Raw genomic sequence first — 18,022 nt, 5'->3', positions numbered from 1 at the left:
CGCGATGTTTTTCAGAACCCTATCCTACATTGCCACTGCATGTTTCCTGACCTCACCATGCTGACCACCCCGTGGTGCTTCTCTCCATCCTACTTTGCCACTCACTGCCTATACTAATTCAGACCTTATGATTAACACCATCCCGTGATGTTTTTCTCACTCCTACTAGTGAATGTAATGTTACACACTCATACAATGCGCACCACCCTGTGAAGTTTTTCAGAAACGTATCCTACATTGCCACTGCATGTTTCCTGACCTCCCCATGCTGACCACCCCGTGTTGCTTTTCTCCATCCTACACTGCAAATCACTGCCTATCCTAATTCAGACCCTATGATTCACCCCACCCCGTGATGTTTTTCTATCTCCTACTAGTGAATGTAATGTTACACACCCATGCAATGCGCACCACCCCGCGATGTTTTTCAGAAACCTATCCTACATTGCCACTACATGTGTCCTGACCTCCGCATGCTGACCACCACGTGGTGCTTTTCTCCATCCTACATTGCCACTCACTACTTATCCTAATTCAGAACCTATGATTCACACCACCCCGTGATGTTTTTCTCACTCCTACTAGTGAATGTAATGTTACACACTCATACAATGTGCAACACCCTGTGAGGCTTTTCAGAAACCTATCCTACATTGCCACTTCATGTGTCCTGACCTCCCCATGCTGACCACCGCGTGTTGCTTTTCTCCATCCTACACTGCCACTCACTACCTATCCTAATTCAGACCCTATGATTCACACCACCCCGTGATGTTTTTCTATCTCCTACTAGTGAATGTAATGTTACACACCTATACAATGCGCACCACCCCGCGATGTTTTTCAGAAACCTATCCGACATTGCCACTGCATGTATCCTGACCTTCCCATGATGACTACCCCGTGGTGCCTTTCTCCATCCTACATTGCCACTCACTGCCTATCCTAACTCAGACCCTATGATTCACACCACCCCGTAATGTTTTTCTCACTCCTACTAGTGAATGTAATGTTACACACTCATACAATGCGCACCACTCTGCGAGGTTTTTCAGAAAGTTTTCCTACATTGCCACTGCATGTGTCCTTACCTGACCATGCTGACCACCCCGTGGTGATTTTCTCCATCCCACATTGCCACTCACTGCCTATCCTAATTCAGACCCTATGATTCACACCACCCCGTGATGTTTTTCTCACTCCTACTAGTGATTGTAATGTTACACACCCATACAATGCGCACCACCCCGCGATGTTTTTCAGAAACCTATCCTACATTGCCACTGCATGTGTACAGACCTCCCCATGCTGACCACCCCGTGGTGCTTTGGTCCATCCTACATTGACACTCACTGCCTATCCTAATTCAGACCCTACGATTCACACCACCCCGTGATGTATTTCTCACTCCTACTAGTGAATGTAATGTTACACACCTATACAATGCACAACATCCCGCAATGTTTTTCAGAAACCTATCCTACATTGCCACTGCATGTTTCGTGTCCTCCCCATGCTGACCATCCCGTGGTGCTTTTCTCCATCCTAGATTGCCACTCACTACCTATCCTAATTCAGACCCCATGATTCACACCACTCCGTGATGTTTTTCTCACTCCTACAAGTGAATGTAATGTTACACACACATACAATGCGCACCACCCCGCGATGTTTTTCAGAAACCTATCCTACATTGCCACTGCATGTTTCCTGACCTCCCCATGCTGACCACCCCGTGGTGCTTTTCTCCATCCTACATTGCCACTCACTGCCTATCCTAATTCAGACCCTATGATTCACACCACCCCGTGATGTTTTTCTCACTCCTACTAGTGAATGTAATATTATACACCCATACAATGCGCACCACCCCGCGATGTTTTTCAAAAACCTACCCTACATTTCCACTGCATGTGTCCTGACCTCCCCATGCTGACCACCCCGTGGTGCTTTTCTCCATCCTCCATTGCCACTCACTGCCTATCCTAATTCAGACCCTATGATTCACACCACCCCGTGATGTTTTTCTCACTCCTACTAGTGAATGTAAGTTACACACCCATACAATGCGCACCACCCCGCGATGTTTTTCAGAAACCTATCCAACATTGCCACTGCATGGTTCCTGACCTCCCCATGCTGACCACCCCGTGGTGCTTTTCTCCATCCTACATTGCCACTCACTGCCTATTCTAATTCAGACCCTATGATTCACACCACCCCGTGATGTTTTTCTCACTCCTACTAGTGAATGTAATATTACACACCCATACGATGCGCACCACCCCGCGATGTTTTTCAGAAACCTATCCTACATTGCCACTGCATGTGTCCTGACCTCCCCATGCTGACCACACCGTGGTGCTTTTCTCCATCCTACCTTGCCACTCACTGCTTATCCTAATTCAGACCCTATGATTCACACCACCCCGTGATGTTTTTCTCACTCCTACCAGTGAATGTAATGTTACACACCCATACAATGCGCACCACCCCGCGATGTTTTTCAGAAACCTATCCTACATTGCCACTGCATGTTTCCTGACCTCCCCATGCTGACCACCCCCTGTTGCTTATCTCCATCCTAATTGCCACTCACTGCCTATCCTAATTCAGACCCTATGATTCACACCACCCTGTGATGTATTTCTCACTCCTACTAGTGAATGTAATGTTACACACCCATACGATGAGCACCATCCCGCGATGTTTTTCAGAACCGTATACTACATTGCCACTGCATGTTTCCTGACCTGCCCATGGTGACAACCCCGTGGTGCTTTTCTCCATCCTCCATTGCCACTCACTGCCTATACTAATTCAGACCCTATGATTCACACCACCCCGTGATGTTTTTGTAACTCCTACTAGTGAATAAAATGTTACACACTCATGCAATGCGCAGCACCCTGCGATGTTTTTCAGAAACCTATCCTACATTGCCACTGTATATGTCCTGACCTCCCCATGCTGACCACCCCGTGGTGCTTTTCTCCATCCTACATTGCCACTCACTGCCTATCCTAATTCAGACCCTATGATTCACACCACCCCGTGATGTTTTTCTCACTCCTCCTATTGAATGTAATGTTACACACCCATACAATGCACACCATCCCGCGATGTTTTTCAGAAACCTATCCTACATTGCCACTGCATGTGTCCTGACCTCCCCATGCTGACCACCCCGTGGTGCTTTTCTCCATCCTACATTGCCACTCACTGCCTATCCTAATTCAGACCCTATGATTCACACCACCCCGTGATGTTTTTCTCACTCCTACTAGTGAATGTAATGTTACACACCCACACGTTGCTCACCACCTTGCGATGTTTTTCAGAAACCTATCCTACATTGCCACTGCATGTTTCCTGACCTCCACATGCTGGCCTCCCCGTGGTGCTTTTCTCCATCCTACATTGCCACTCACTGCCTATCCTAATTTAGACCCTATGATTCACACCACCCTGTGATGTATTTCTCACTCCTACTAGTGAATGTAATGTTACACACCCATACGATGAGCACCATCCCGCGATGTTTTTCAGAACCCTATCCTACATTGCCTCTGCATGTTTCCTGACTTCCCCATGCGGACCACCCCGTGGTACTTCTCTCCATCCTACTTTGCCACTCACTGCCTATACTAATTCAGACCCTATGATAAACACCACCCCGTGATGTTTTTAAAACTCCTACTAGTGAATGAAATGTTACACACTCATACAGTGTGCACCACCCTGCGATGTTTTTCAGAAACCTATCCTACATTGCCACTGCATATGTCCTGACCTCCCCATGCTGACCACCACGTCGTGCTTTTCTCCATCCTACATTGCCACTCACTGCCTATCCTAATTCAGACCCTATGATTCACACCACCCCATGATATTTTTCTCTCTCCTACCAGTGAATGTAATGTTACACACCCATACAATGCGCACCACCACGCGATGTTTTTCAGAAACCTATCCTACATTGCCACTGCATGTTTCCTGACCTCCCCATGCTGACCACCCCCTGTTGCTTATCTCCATCCTAATTGCCACTCACTGCCTATCCTAATTCAGACCCTATGATTCACACCACCCTGTGATGTATTTCTCACTCCTACTAGTGAATGTAATATTACACACCCATACGATGCGCACCACCCCGCGATGTTTTTCAGAAACCTATCCTACATTGCCACTGCATGTGTCCTGACGTCCCCATGCTGACCACACTGTGGTGCTTTTCTCCATCCTACCTTGCCACTCACTGCTTATCCTAATTCAGACCCTATGATTCACACCACCCCGTGATGTTTTTCTCACTCCTACCAGTGAATGTAATGTTACACACGCATACAATGCGCACCACCCCGCGATGTTTTTCAGAATCCTATCCTACATTGCCACTGCATGTTTCCTGAACTCCCCATGCTGACCACCCCCTGTTGCTTATCTCCATCCTAATTGCCACTCACTGCCTATCCTAATTCAGACCCTATGATTCACACCACCCCGTGATGTTTTTGTAACTCCTACTAGTGAATAAAATGTTACACACTCATGCAATGCGGAGCACCCTGCGATGTTTTTCAGAAACCTATCCTACATTGCCACTGTATATGTCCTGACCTCCCCATGCTGACCACCCCGTGGTGCTTTTCTCCATCCTACATTGCCACTCACTGGCTATCCTAATTCAGACCGTATGATTCACTCCACCCCGTGATGTTTTTCTCACTCCTACTAGTGAATGTAATGTTACACACCCATACGATGAGCACCATCCCGCGATGTTTTTCAGAACCCTATCCTACATTGCTACTGCATGTTTCCTGACCTCACCATGCTGACCACCCCGTGGTGCTTCTCTCCATCCTACTTTGCCACTCACTGCCTATACTAATTCAGACCTTATGATTAACACCACCCCGTGATGTTTTTGTAACTCCTACTAGTGAATGAAATGTTACACACTCATACAATGTGCACCACCCTGCGATGTTTTTCAGAAACCTATCCTACATTGCCACTGCATGTGTCCTGACCTCCCCATGCTGACCACCCCGTGGTGCTTTTCTCCATCCTACATTGCAACTCACTGCCTATCCTAATTCAGACCCTATGATTCACACCACCCCGTGATGTTTTTCTCACTCCTCCTATTGAATGTAATGTTACACACTCATACAATGCGCACCAACTTGCGAGGTTTTTTAGAAACCTATCCTACAATGCCAAAGCATGTGTCCTGACCTCCCCATGCTGACCACCCAGTGGTGCTTTTCTCCATCCTACATTGCCACTCACTGCCTATACTAACTCAAACCCTATGATTCACACGACCCCGTGATGTATTTCTCACTCCTACTAGTGAATGTAATGTTACACACCCATACAATGCACACCATCCCGCGATGTTTTTCAGAAACCTATCCTACATTGCCACTGCATGTGTCCTGACCTCCCCATGCTGACCACCCCGTGGTGCTTTTCTCCATCCTACATTGCCACTCACTGCCTATCCTAATTCAGACCCTATGATTCACACCACCCCGTGATGTTTTTCAAACTCCTACTAGTGAATGTAATGTTACACACCCATACAATGCGCAGCACCACGCAATGTTTTTCAGAAACCTATCCTACATTGCCACTGCATGTTTCCTGACCTCCACATGCGGACCACCCCGTGGTGCTTTTCTCCATCCTACATGGCCACTCACTGCCTATCCTAATTCAGACCCTATGATTCACACCACCCCGTGATGTTTTTCTCACTCCTACTAGTGAATGTAATGTTACACACCCATACGATGAGCACCATCCCGCGATGTTTTTCAGAACCCTATCCTACATTGCCACTGCATGTTTCCTGACTTCCCCATGCGGACCACCCCGTGGTGCTTCTCTCCATCCTACTTTGCCACTCACTGCCTATACTAATTCAGACGCTATGATTAACACCACCCCGTGATGTTTTTAAAACTCCTACTAGTGAATGAAATGTTACACACTCATACAATGTGCACCACCCTGCGATGTTTTTCAGAAACCTATCCTACATTGCCACCACATATGTCCTGACCTCCCCATGCTGACCACCCTGTTGTGCTTTTCTCCATCCTACATTGCCACTCACTGCCTATCCTAATTCAGACCCTATGATTCACACCACCCCGTGATGTTTTTCTCACTCCTACTAGTGATTGTAATGTTACACACCCATACAATGCGCACCACCCCGCGATGTTTTTCAGAAACCTATCCTACATTGCCACTGCATGTGTACAGACCTCCCCATGCTGACCACCCCGTGGTGCTTTGGTCCATCCTACATTGACACTCACTGCCTATCCTAATTCAGACCCTACGATTCACACCACCCCGTGATGTATTTCTCACTCCTACTAGTGAATGTAATGTTACACACCTATACAATGCACAACATCCCGCAATGTTTTTCAGAAACCTATCCTACATTGCCACTGCATGTTTCGTGTCCTCCCCATGCTGACCATCCCGTGGTGCTTTTCTCCATCCTAGATTGCCACTCACTACCTATCCTAATTCAGACCCCATGATTCACACCACTCCGTGATGTTTTTCTCACTCCTACAAGTGAATGTAATGTTACACACACATACAATGCGCACCACCCCGCGATGTTTTTCAGAAACCTATCCTACATTGCCACTGCATGTTTCCTGACCTCCCCATGCTGACCACCCCGTGGTGCTTTTCTCCATCCTACATTGCCACTCACTGCCTATCCTAATTCAGACCCTATGATTCACACCACCCCGTGATGTTTTTCTCACTCCTACTAGTGAATGTAATATTATACACCCATACAATGCGCACCACCCCGCGATGTTTTTCAAAAACCTACCCTACATTTCCACTGCATGTGTCCTGACCTCCCCATGCTGACCACCCCGTGGTGCTTTTCTCCATCCTCCATTGCCACTCACTGCCTATCCTAATTCAGACCCTATGATTCACACCACCCCGTGATGTTTTTCTCACTCCTACTAGTGAATGTAAGTTACACACCCATACAATGCGCACCACCCCGCGATGTTTTTCAGAAACCTATCCAACATTGCCACTGCATGGTTCCTGACCTCCCCATGCTGACCACCCCGTGGTGCTTTTCTCCATCCTACATTGCCACTCACTGCCTATTCTAATTCAGACCCTATGATTCACACCACCCCGTGATGTTTTTCTCACTCCTACTAGTGAATGTAATATTACACACCCATACGATGCGCACCACCCCGCGATGTTTTTCAGAAACCTATCCTACATTGCCACTGCATGTGTCCTGACCTCCCCATGCTGACCACACCGTGGTGCTTTTCTCCATCCTACCTTGCCACTCACTGCTTATCCTAATTCAGACCCTATGATTCACACCACCCCGTGATGTTTTTCTCACTCCTACCAGTGAATGTAATGTTACACACCCATACAATGCGCACCACCCCGCGATGTTTTTCAGAAACCTATCCTACATTGCCACTGCATGTTTCCTGACCTCCCCATGCTGACCACCCCCTGTTGCTTATCTCCATCCTAATTGCCACTCACTGCCTATCCTAATTCAGACCCTATGATTCACACCACCCTGTGATGTATTTCTCACTCCTACTAGTGAATGTAATGTTACACACCCATACGATGAGCACCATCCCGCGATGTTTTTCAGAACCGTATACTACATTGCCACTGCATGTTTCCTGACCTGCCCATGGTGACCACCCCGTGGTGCTTTTCTCCATCCTCCATTGCCACTCACTGCCTATACTAATTCAGACCCTATGATTCACACCACCCCGTGATGTTTTTGTAACTCCTACTAGTGAATAAAATGTTACACACTCATGCAATGCGCAGCACCCTGCGATGTTTTTCAGAAACCTATCCTACATTGCCACTGTATATGTCCTGACCTCCCCATGCTGACCACCCCGTGGTGCTTTTCTCCATCCTACATTGCCACTCACTGCCTATCCTAATTCAGACCCTATGATTCACACCACCCCGTGATGTTTTTCTCACTCCTCCTATTGAATGTAATGTTACACACCCATACAATGCACACCATCCCGCGATGTTTTTCAGAAACCTATCCTACATTGCCACTGCATGTGTCCTGACCTCCCCATGCTGACCACCCCGTGGTGCTTTTCTCCATCCTACATTGCCACTCACTGCCTATCCTAATTCAGACCCTATGATTCACACCACCCCGTGATGTTTTTCTCACTCCTACTAGTGAATGTAATGTTACACACCCACACGTTGCTCACCACCTTGCGATGTTTTTCAGAAACCTATCCTACATTGCCACTGCATGTTTCCTGACCTCCACATGCTGGCCTCCCCGTGGTGCTTTTCTCCATCCTACATTGCCACTCACTGCCTATCCTAATTTAGACCCTATGATTCACACCACCCTGTGATGTATTTCTCACTCCTACTAGTGAATGTAATGTTACACACCCATACGATGAGCACCATCCCGCGATGTTTTTCAGAACCCTATCCTACATTGCCTCTGCATGTTTCCTGACTTCCCCATGCGGACCACCCCGTGGTACTTCTCTCCATCCTACTTTGCCACTCACTGCCTATACTAATTCAGACCCTATGATAAACACCACCCCGTGATGTTTTTAAAACTCCTACTAGTGAATGAAATGTTACACACTCATACAGTGTGCACCACCCTGCGATGTTTTTCAGAAACCTATCCTACATTGCCACTGCATATGTCCTGACCTCCCCATGCTGACCACCACGTCGTGCTTTTCTCCATCCTACATTGCCACTCACTGCCTATCCTAATTCAGACCCTATGATTCACACCACCCCATGATATTTTTCTCTCTCCTACCAGTGAATGTAATGTTACACACCCATACAATGCGCACCACCACGCGATGTTTTTCAGAAACCTATCCTACATTGCCACTGCATGTTTCCTGACCTCCCCATGCTGACCACCCCCTGTTGCTTATCTCCATCCTAATTGCCACTCACTGCCTATCCTAATTCAGACCCTATGATTCACACCACCCTGTGATGTATTTCTCACTCCTACTAGTGAATGTAATATTACACACCCATACGATGCGCACCACCCCGCGATGTTTTTCAGAAACCTATCCTACATTGCCACTGCATGTGTCCTGACGTCCCCATGCTGACCACACTGTGGTGCTTTTCTCCATCCTACCTTGCCACTCACTGCTTATCCTAATTCAGACCCTATGATTCACACCACCCCGTGATGTTTTTCTCACTCCTACCAGTGAATGTAATGTTACACACGCATACAATGCGCACCACCCCGCGATGTTTTTCAGAATCCTATCCTACATTGCCACTGCATGTTTCCTGAACTCCCCATGCTGACCACCCCCTGTTGCTTATCTCCATCCTAATTGCCACTCACTGCCTATCCTAATTCAGACCCTATGATTCACACCACCCCGTGATGTTTTTGTAACTCCTACTAGTGAATAAAATGTTACACACTCATGCAATGCGGAGCACCCTGCGATGTTTTTCAGAAACCTATCCTACATTGCCACTGTATATGTCCTGACCTCCCCATGCTGACCACCCCGTGGTGCTTTTCTCCATCCTACATTGCCACTCACTGGCTATCCTAATTCAGACCGTATGATTCACTCCACCCCGTGATGTTTTTCTCACTCCTACTAGTGAATGTAATGTTACACACCCATACGATGAGCACCATCCCGCGATGTTTTTCAGAACCCTATCCTACATTGCTACTGCATGTTTCCTGACCTCACCATGCTGACCACCCCGTGGTGCTTCTCTCCATCCTACTTTGCCACTCACTGCCTATACTAATTCAGACCTTATGATTAACACCACCCCGTGATGTTTTTGTAACTCCTACTAGTGAATGAAATGTTACACACTCATACAATGTGCACCACCCTGCGATGTTTTTCAGAAACCTATCCTACATTGCCACTGCATGTGTCCTGACCTCCCCATGCTGACCACCCCGTGGTGCTTTACTCCATCCTACATTGCAACTCACTGCCTATCCTAATTCAGACCCTATGATTCACACCACCCCGTGATGTTTTTCTCACTCCTCCTATTGAATGTAATGTTACACACTCATACAATGCGCACCAACTTGCGAGGTTTTTTAGAAACCTATCCTACAATGCCAAAGCATGTGTCCTGACCTCCCCATGCTGACCACCCAGTGGTGCTTTTCTCCATCCTACATTGCCACTCACTGCCTATACTAACTCAAACCCTATGATTCACACGACCCCGTGATGTATTTCTCACTCCTACTAGTGAATGTAATGTTACACACCCATACAATGCACACCATCCCGCGATGTTTTTCAGAAACCTATCCTACATTGCCACTGCATGTGTCCTGACCTCCCCATGCTGACCACCCCGTGGTGCTTTTCTCCATCCTACATTGCCACTCACTGCCTATCCTAATTCAGACCCTATGATTCACACCACCCCGTGATGTTTTTCAAACTCCTACTAGTGAATGTAATGTTACACACCCATACAATGCGCAGCACCACGCAATGTTTTTCAGAAACCTATCCTACATTGCCACTGCATGTTTCCTGACCTCCACATGCGGACCACCCCGTGGTGCTTTTCTCCATCCTACATGGCCACTCACTGCCTATCCTAATTCAGAACCTATGATTCACACCACCCCGTGATGTTTTTCTCACTCCTACTAGTGAATGTAATGTTACACACCCATACGATGAGCACCATCCCGCGATGTTTTTCAGAACCCTATCCTACATTGCCACTGCATGTTTCCTGACTTCCCCATGCGGACCACCCCGTGGTGCTTCTCTCCATCCTACTTTGCCACTCACTGCCTATACTAATTCAGACGCTATGATTAACACCACCCCGTGATGTTTTTAAAACTCCTACTAGTGAATGAAATGTTACACACTCATACAATGTGCACCACCCTGCGATGTTTTTCAGAAACCTATCCTACATTGCCACTGCATATGTCCTGACCTCCCCATGCTGACCACCCTGTCGTGCTTTTCTCCATCCTACATTGCCACTCACTGCCTATCCTAATTCAGACCCTATGATTCACACCACCCCATGATATTTTTCTCTCTCCTACCAGTGAATGTAATGTTACACACCCATACAATGCGCACCACCCCGCGATGTTTTTCAGAAACCTATCCTACATTGCCACTGCATGTTTCCTGACCTCCCCATGCTGACCACCCCCTGTTGCTTATCTCCATCCTAATTGATACTCACTGCCTATCCTAATTCAGACCCTATGATTCACACCACCCTGTGATGTATTTCTCACTCCTACTAGTGAATGTAATATTACACACCCATACGATGAGCACAATGCCGCGATGTTTTTCAGAACCCTATACTACATTGCCACTGCATGTTTCCTGACCTCCCCATGCTGACCACATCGTGGTGCTTTTCTCCATCCTCCATTGCCACTCGCTGCCTATACTAATTCAGACCCTATGATTCACACCACCCCGTGATGTTTTTGTAACTCCTACTAGTGAATAAAACGTTACACACTCATGCAATGCGCAGCACCCTGCGATGTTTTTCAGAAACCTAACCTACATTGCCACTGTATATGTCCTGACCTCCCCATGCTGACCACCCCGTGGTTCTTTTCACAATCCTACATTGCCACTCACAGCCTATCCTAATTCAGACCGTATGATTCACACCACCCTGTGATGTTTTTCTCACTCCTACTAGTGAATGTAATGTTACACACCCATACAATGCGCACCACACCGCGATGTTGTTCAGAAACCTATCCAAAATGGCCACTGCATGTTTCCTGACCTCCCCATGCTGACCACCCCGTGGTGCTTTTCTCCATCCTACATGGCCAATCACTGCCTATCCTAATTCAGACACTATGATTGACACCACCTCGTGATGTTTTTCTCACTCCTACTAGTGAATGTAATGTTACACACTCATACAATGCGCACCACCCTGCGAGGTTTTTCAGAAACCTATCCTACATTGCCACTGCATGTGTCCTGACCTCCCCATGCTGACCACACCGTGGTGCTTTTCTCCATCCTACCTTGCCACTCACTGCCTATCCTAATTCAGACCCTATGATTCACACCACCCTGTGATGTATTTCTCACTCCTACTAGTGAATGTAATGTTACACACCCATACAATGAGCACCATCCCGCGTTGTTTTTCAGAACCCTATCCTATATTGCCACTGCGTGTTTCCTGACCTCACCATGCTGACCACCCCGTGGTGCTTCTCTCCATCCTACTTAGCCACTCACTGCCTATACTAATTCAGACCCTATGATTAACACCACCCCGTGATGTTTTTGTAACTCCTACTAGTGAATGAAATGTTACACACTCATGCAATGTGCACCACCCTGCGATGTTTTTCAGAAACCTATCCTACATTGCCACTGCATGTGTCCTGACCTCCCCATGCTGACCACCCCGTGGTGCTTTTCTCCATCCTACATTGCCACTCACTGCCTATCCTAATTCAGACCCTATGATTCACACCACCCCGTGATGTTTTTCTCACTCCTCCTATTGAATGTAATGTTACACACTCATACAATGCGCACCACCCTGCGAGGTTTTTTAGAAACCTATCCTACAATGCCAAAGCATGTGTCCTGACCTCCCCATGCTGACCACCCAGTGGTGCTTTTTTCCATCCTACATTGCCACTCACTGCCTATACTAACTCAGACCCTATGATTCACACCACCCCGTGATGTTTTTCTCACTCCTACTAGTGAATGCAATGTTACACACCCATACAATGCGCACCACATGCGATGTTTTTCAGAAACCTAGCCTATGTTGCCACAGCATGTGTCCTAACCTCCCCATGGTGACCACCCCGTGGTGCTTTTCTCCATCCTACATTGCCACTCACTGCCTATCAAATTCAGACCCTATGATTCACACCACCCCGTGATGTTTTTCTCACTCCTACTAGTGAATGTAATGTTACACACCCATACGATGCTCACCACCCTGCGATGTTTTTCAGAAACCTATCCTACATTGCCACTGCATGTTTCCTGACCTCCACATGCTGGCCTCTCCGTGGTGCTTTTCTCCATCCTACATTGCCACTCACTGCCTATCCTAATTCAGACCCTATGAATCACACCACCCCGTGATGTTTTTCTCACTCCTACTAGTGAATGTCATGTTACACACACATACGATGCGCACAACCCCGCGATGTTTTTCAGAAACCTATCCTACATTGCCACTGCATGTTTCCTGACCTCCCATGCTGGCCACCCCGTGTTGCTTTTCTCCATCCTACATTGCCACTCACTGCCTATCCTAATTCAGACCCTATGATTGACACCACCTCGTGATGTTTTTCTCACTCCTACTAGTGAATGTAATGTTACACACTCATACAATGCGCACCACCCCGCGATGTTTTTCAGAAACCTATCCTACATTGCCATTGCATGTGTCCGGACCTCCCCATGCGGACCACCCCGTGGTGCTTTTCTCCATCCTACATTGCCACTCACTGCCTATCCTAATTCAGACCGTATGATTCACACCACACCGTGATGTTTTTCTCACTCCTACTAGTGAATGTAATGTTACACACCCATACAATGCGCACCACACCGCGATGTTTTTCAGAAACCTATCCAACATGGCCACTGCATGTTTCCTGACCTCCCCATGCTGACCACCCCGTGGTGCTATTCTCCATCCTACATTGCCACTCACTGCCTATCCTAATTCACACCCTATGATTCACACCACCCCGTGATGTTTTTCTCACTCCTACTAGTGAATGTAACGTTACACACACATACCAGGCGCACCACCCCACGATGTTTTTCAGAAACCTATCCTACATTGCCACTGCATGTTTCCTGAGCTCCACATGCTGGCCGCCCCGTGGAGCTTTTCTCCATCCTACATTGTCACTCACTGCCTATCCTAATTCAGACCCTATGATTCACACCACCCCGTGATGTTTTTGTAACTCCTACTAGTGAATGAAATGTTACACACTCATGCAATGCGCACCACCCTGAGATGTTTTTCAGAAACCTATCCTACATTGCCACTGTATATGTCCTGACCTCCCCATGCTGACCACCCCGTCGTGCTTTTCTCCATCCTACATTGCCACTCACTGCCTATCCTAAATCAGACACTATGATTCACACCACCCCATGATGTTTTTCTCACTCCTACTAGTTAATGCAATGTTGCAAACCCATACAATGCGCACAACCCTGCGATGTTTTTCAGAAACCTACCCTATGTTGCCACAGCATGTGTCCTGATCTCCCCATGCTGACAACCCCGTGGTGCTTTTCTCCATCCTACATTGTCACTCACTGCCTATCCTAATTCAGACTCTATGATTCACATCACCCCGTGATGTTTTTCTCACTCCTACTAGTGAATGTAATGTTACACACCCATACAATGCGCACCACACCACGATGTTTTTCAGAAACCTATCCTACATTGCCAATGCATGTTTCTGACCTCCCCATGCTCACCACCCCGTGCTGCTTTTCTCCATCCTACATTGCCACTCACTGCCTATCCTAATTCAGACCCTATGATTCACACCACCCCGTGATGTTTTTCTCACTCCTACCAGTGAATGTAATGTTACACACCCATACAATGCGCACCACCCCGCGATGTTTTTCAGAAACCTATCCTACATTGCCACTGCATGTTTCCTGACCTCCCCATGCTGACCACCCCCTGTTGCTTATCTCCATCCTAATTGCCACTCACTGCCTATCCTAATTCAGACCCTATGATTCACACCACCCTGTGATGTATTTCTCACTCCTACTAGTGAATGTAATGTTACACACCCATACGATGAGCACCATCCCGCGATGTTTTTCAGAACCGTATACTACATTGCCACTGCATGTTTCCTGACCTGCCCATGGTGACCACCCCGTGGTGCTTTTCTCCATCCTCCATTGCCACTCACTGCCTATACTAATTCAGACCCTATGATTCACACCACCCCGTGATGTTTTTGTAACTCCTACTAGTGAATAAAATGTTACACACTCATGCAATGCGCAGCACCCTGCGATGTTTTTCAGAAACCTATCCTACATTGCCACTGTATATGTCCTGACCTCCCCATGCTGACCACCCCGTGGTGCTTTTCTCCATCCTACATTGCCACTCACTGCCTATCCTATTTCAGACCCTATGATTCACACCACCCCGTGATGTTTTTCTCACTCCTCCTATTGAATGTAATGTTACACACCCATACAATGCACACCATCCCGCGATGTTTTTCAGAAACCTATCCTACATTGCCACTGCATGTGTCCTGACCTCCCCATGCTGACCACCCCGTGGTGCTTTTCTCCATCCTACATTGCCACTCACTGCCTATCCTAATTCAGACCCTATGATTCACACCACCCCGTGATGTTTTTCTCACTCCTACTAGTGAATGTAATGTTACACACCCACACGTTGCTCACCACCTTGCGATGTTTTTCAGAAACCTATCCTACATTGCCACTGCATGTTTCCTGACCTCCACATGCTGGCCTCCCCGTGGTGCTTTTCTCCATCCTACATTGCCACTCACTGCCTATCCTAATTTAGACCCTATGATTCACACCACCCTGTGATGTATTTCTCACTCCTACTAGTGAATGTAATGTTACACACCCATACGATGAGCACCATCCCGCGATGTTTTTCAGAACCCTATCCTACATTGCCTCTGCATGTTTCCTGACTTCCCCATGCGGACCACCCCGTGGTACTTCTCTCCATCCTACTTTGCCACTCACTGCCTATACTAATTCAGACCCTATGATAAACACCACCCCGTGATGTTTTTAAAACTCCTACTAGTGAATGAAATGTTACACACTCATACAATGTGCACCACCCTGCGATGTTTTTCAGAAACCTATCCTACATTGCCACTGCATATGTCCTGACCTCCCCATGCTGACCACCCCGTCGTGCTTTTCTCCATCCTACATTGCCACTCACTGCCTATCCTAATTCAGACCCTATGATTCACACCACCCCATGATATTTTTCTCTCTCCTACCAGTGAATGTAATGTTACACACCCATACAATGCGCACCACCCCGCGATGTTTTTCAGAAACCTATCCTACATTGCCACTGCATGTTTCCTGACCTCCCCATGCTGACCACCCCCTGTTGCTTATCTCCATCCTAATTGCCACACACTGCCTATCCTAATTCAGACCCTATGATTCACACCACCCTGTGATGTATTTCTCACTCCTACTAGTGAATGTAATATTACACACCCATACGATACGCACCACCCCGCGATGTTTTTCAGAAACCTATCCTACATTGCCACTGCATGTGTCCTGACCTCCCCATGCTGACCACACTGTGGTGCTTTTCTCCATCCTACCTTGCCACTCACTGCTTATCCTAATTCAGACCCTATGATTCACACCACCCCGTGATGTTTTTCTCACTCCTACCAGTGAATGTAATGTTACACACGCATACAATGCGCACCACCCCGCGATGTTTTTCAGAATCCTATCCTACATTGCCACTGCATGTTTCCTGAACTCCCCATGCTGACCACCCCCTGTTGCTTATCTCCATCCTAATTGCCACTCACTGCCTATCCTAATTCAGACCCTATGATTCACACCACCCCGTGATGTTTTTGTAACTCCTACTAGTGAATAAAATGTTACACACTCATGCAATGCGGAGCACCCTGCGATGTTTTTCAGAAACCTATCCTACATTGCCACTGTATATGTCCTGACCTCCCCATGCTGACCACCCCGTGGTGCTTTTCTCCATCCTACATTGCCACTCACTGGCTATCCTAATTCAGACCGTATGATTCACTCCACCCCGTGATGTTTTTCTCACTCCTACTAGTGAATGTAATGTTACACACCCATACGATGAGCACCATCCCGCGATGTTTTTCAGAACCCTATCCTACATTGCTACTGCATGTTTCCTGACCTCACCATGCTGACCACCCCGTGGTGCTTCTCTCCATCCTACTTTGCCACTCACTGCCTATACTAATTCAGACCTTATGATTAACACCACCCCGTGATGTTTTTGTAACTCCTACTAGTGAATGAAATGTTACACACTCATACAATGTGCACCACCCTGCGATGTTTTTCAGAAACCTATCCTACATTGCCACTGCATGTGTCCTGACCTCCCCATGCTGACCACCCCGTGGTGCTTTTCTCCATCCTACATTGCAACTCACTGCCTATCCTAATTCAGACCCTATGATTCACACCACCCCGTGATGTTTTTCTCACTCCTCCTATTGAATGTAATGTTACACACTCATACAATGCGCACCAACTTGCGAGGTTTTTTAGAAACCTATCCTACAATGCCAAAGCATGTGTCCTGACCTCCCCATGCTGACCACCCAGTGGTGCTTTTCTCCATCCTACATTGCCACTCACTGCCTATACTAACTCAAACCCTATGATTCACACGACCCCGTGATGTATTTCTCACTCCTACTAGTGAATGTAATGTTACACACCCATACAATGCACACCATCCCGCGATGTTTTTCAGAAACCTATCCTACATTGCCACTGCATGTGTCCTGACCTCCCCATGCTGACCACCCCGTGGTGCTTTTCTCCATCCTACATTGCCACTCACTGCCTATCCTAATTCAGACCCTATGATTCACACCACCCCGTGATGTTTTTCAAACTCCTACTAGTGAATGTAATGTTACACACCCATACAATGCGCAGCACCACGCAATGTTTTTCAGAAACCTATCCTACATTGCCACTGCATGTTTCCTGACCTCCACATGCGGACCACCCCGTGGTGCTTTTCTCCATCCTACATGGCCACTCACTGCCTATCCTAATTCAGACCCTATGATTCACACCACCCCGTGATG

The sequence above is a fragment of the Cavia porcellus genome, unplaced genomic scaffold (genome assembly GCF_034190915.1).
Source record: "Cavia porcellus strain 051 isolate PalLab524CR breed Dunkin Hartley unplaced genomic scaffold, mCavPor4.1 scaffold_27, whole genome shotgun sequence".
Taxonomy (NCBI): Eukaryota; Metazoa; Chordata; class Mammalia; order Rodentia; family Caviidae; genus Cavia; species Cavia porcellus.
Note: the sequence above shows the minus strand (reverse complement) of the source record.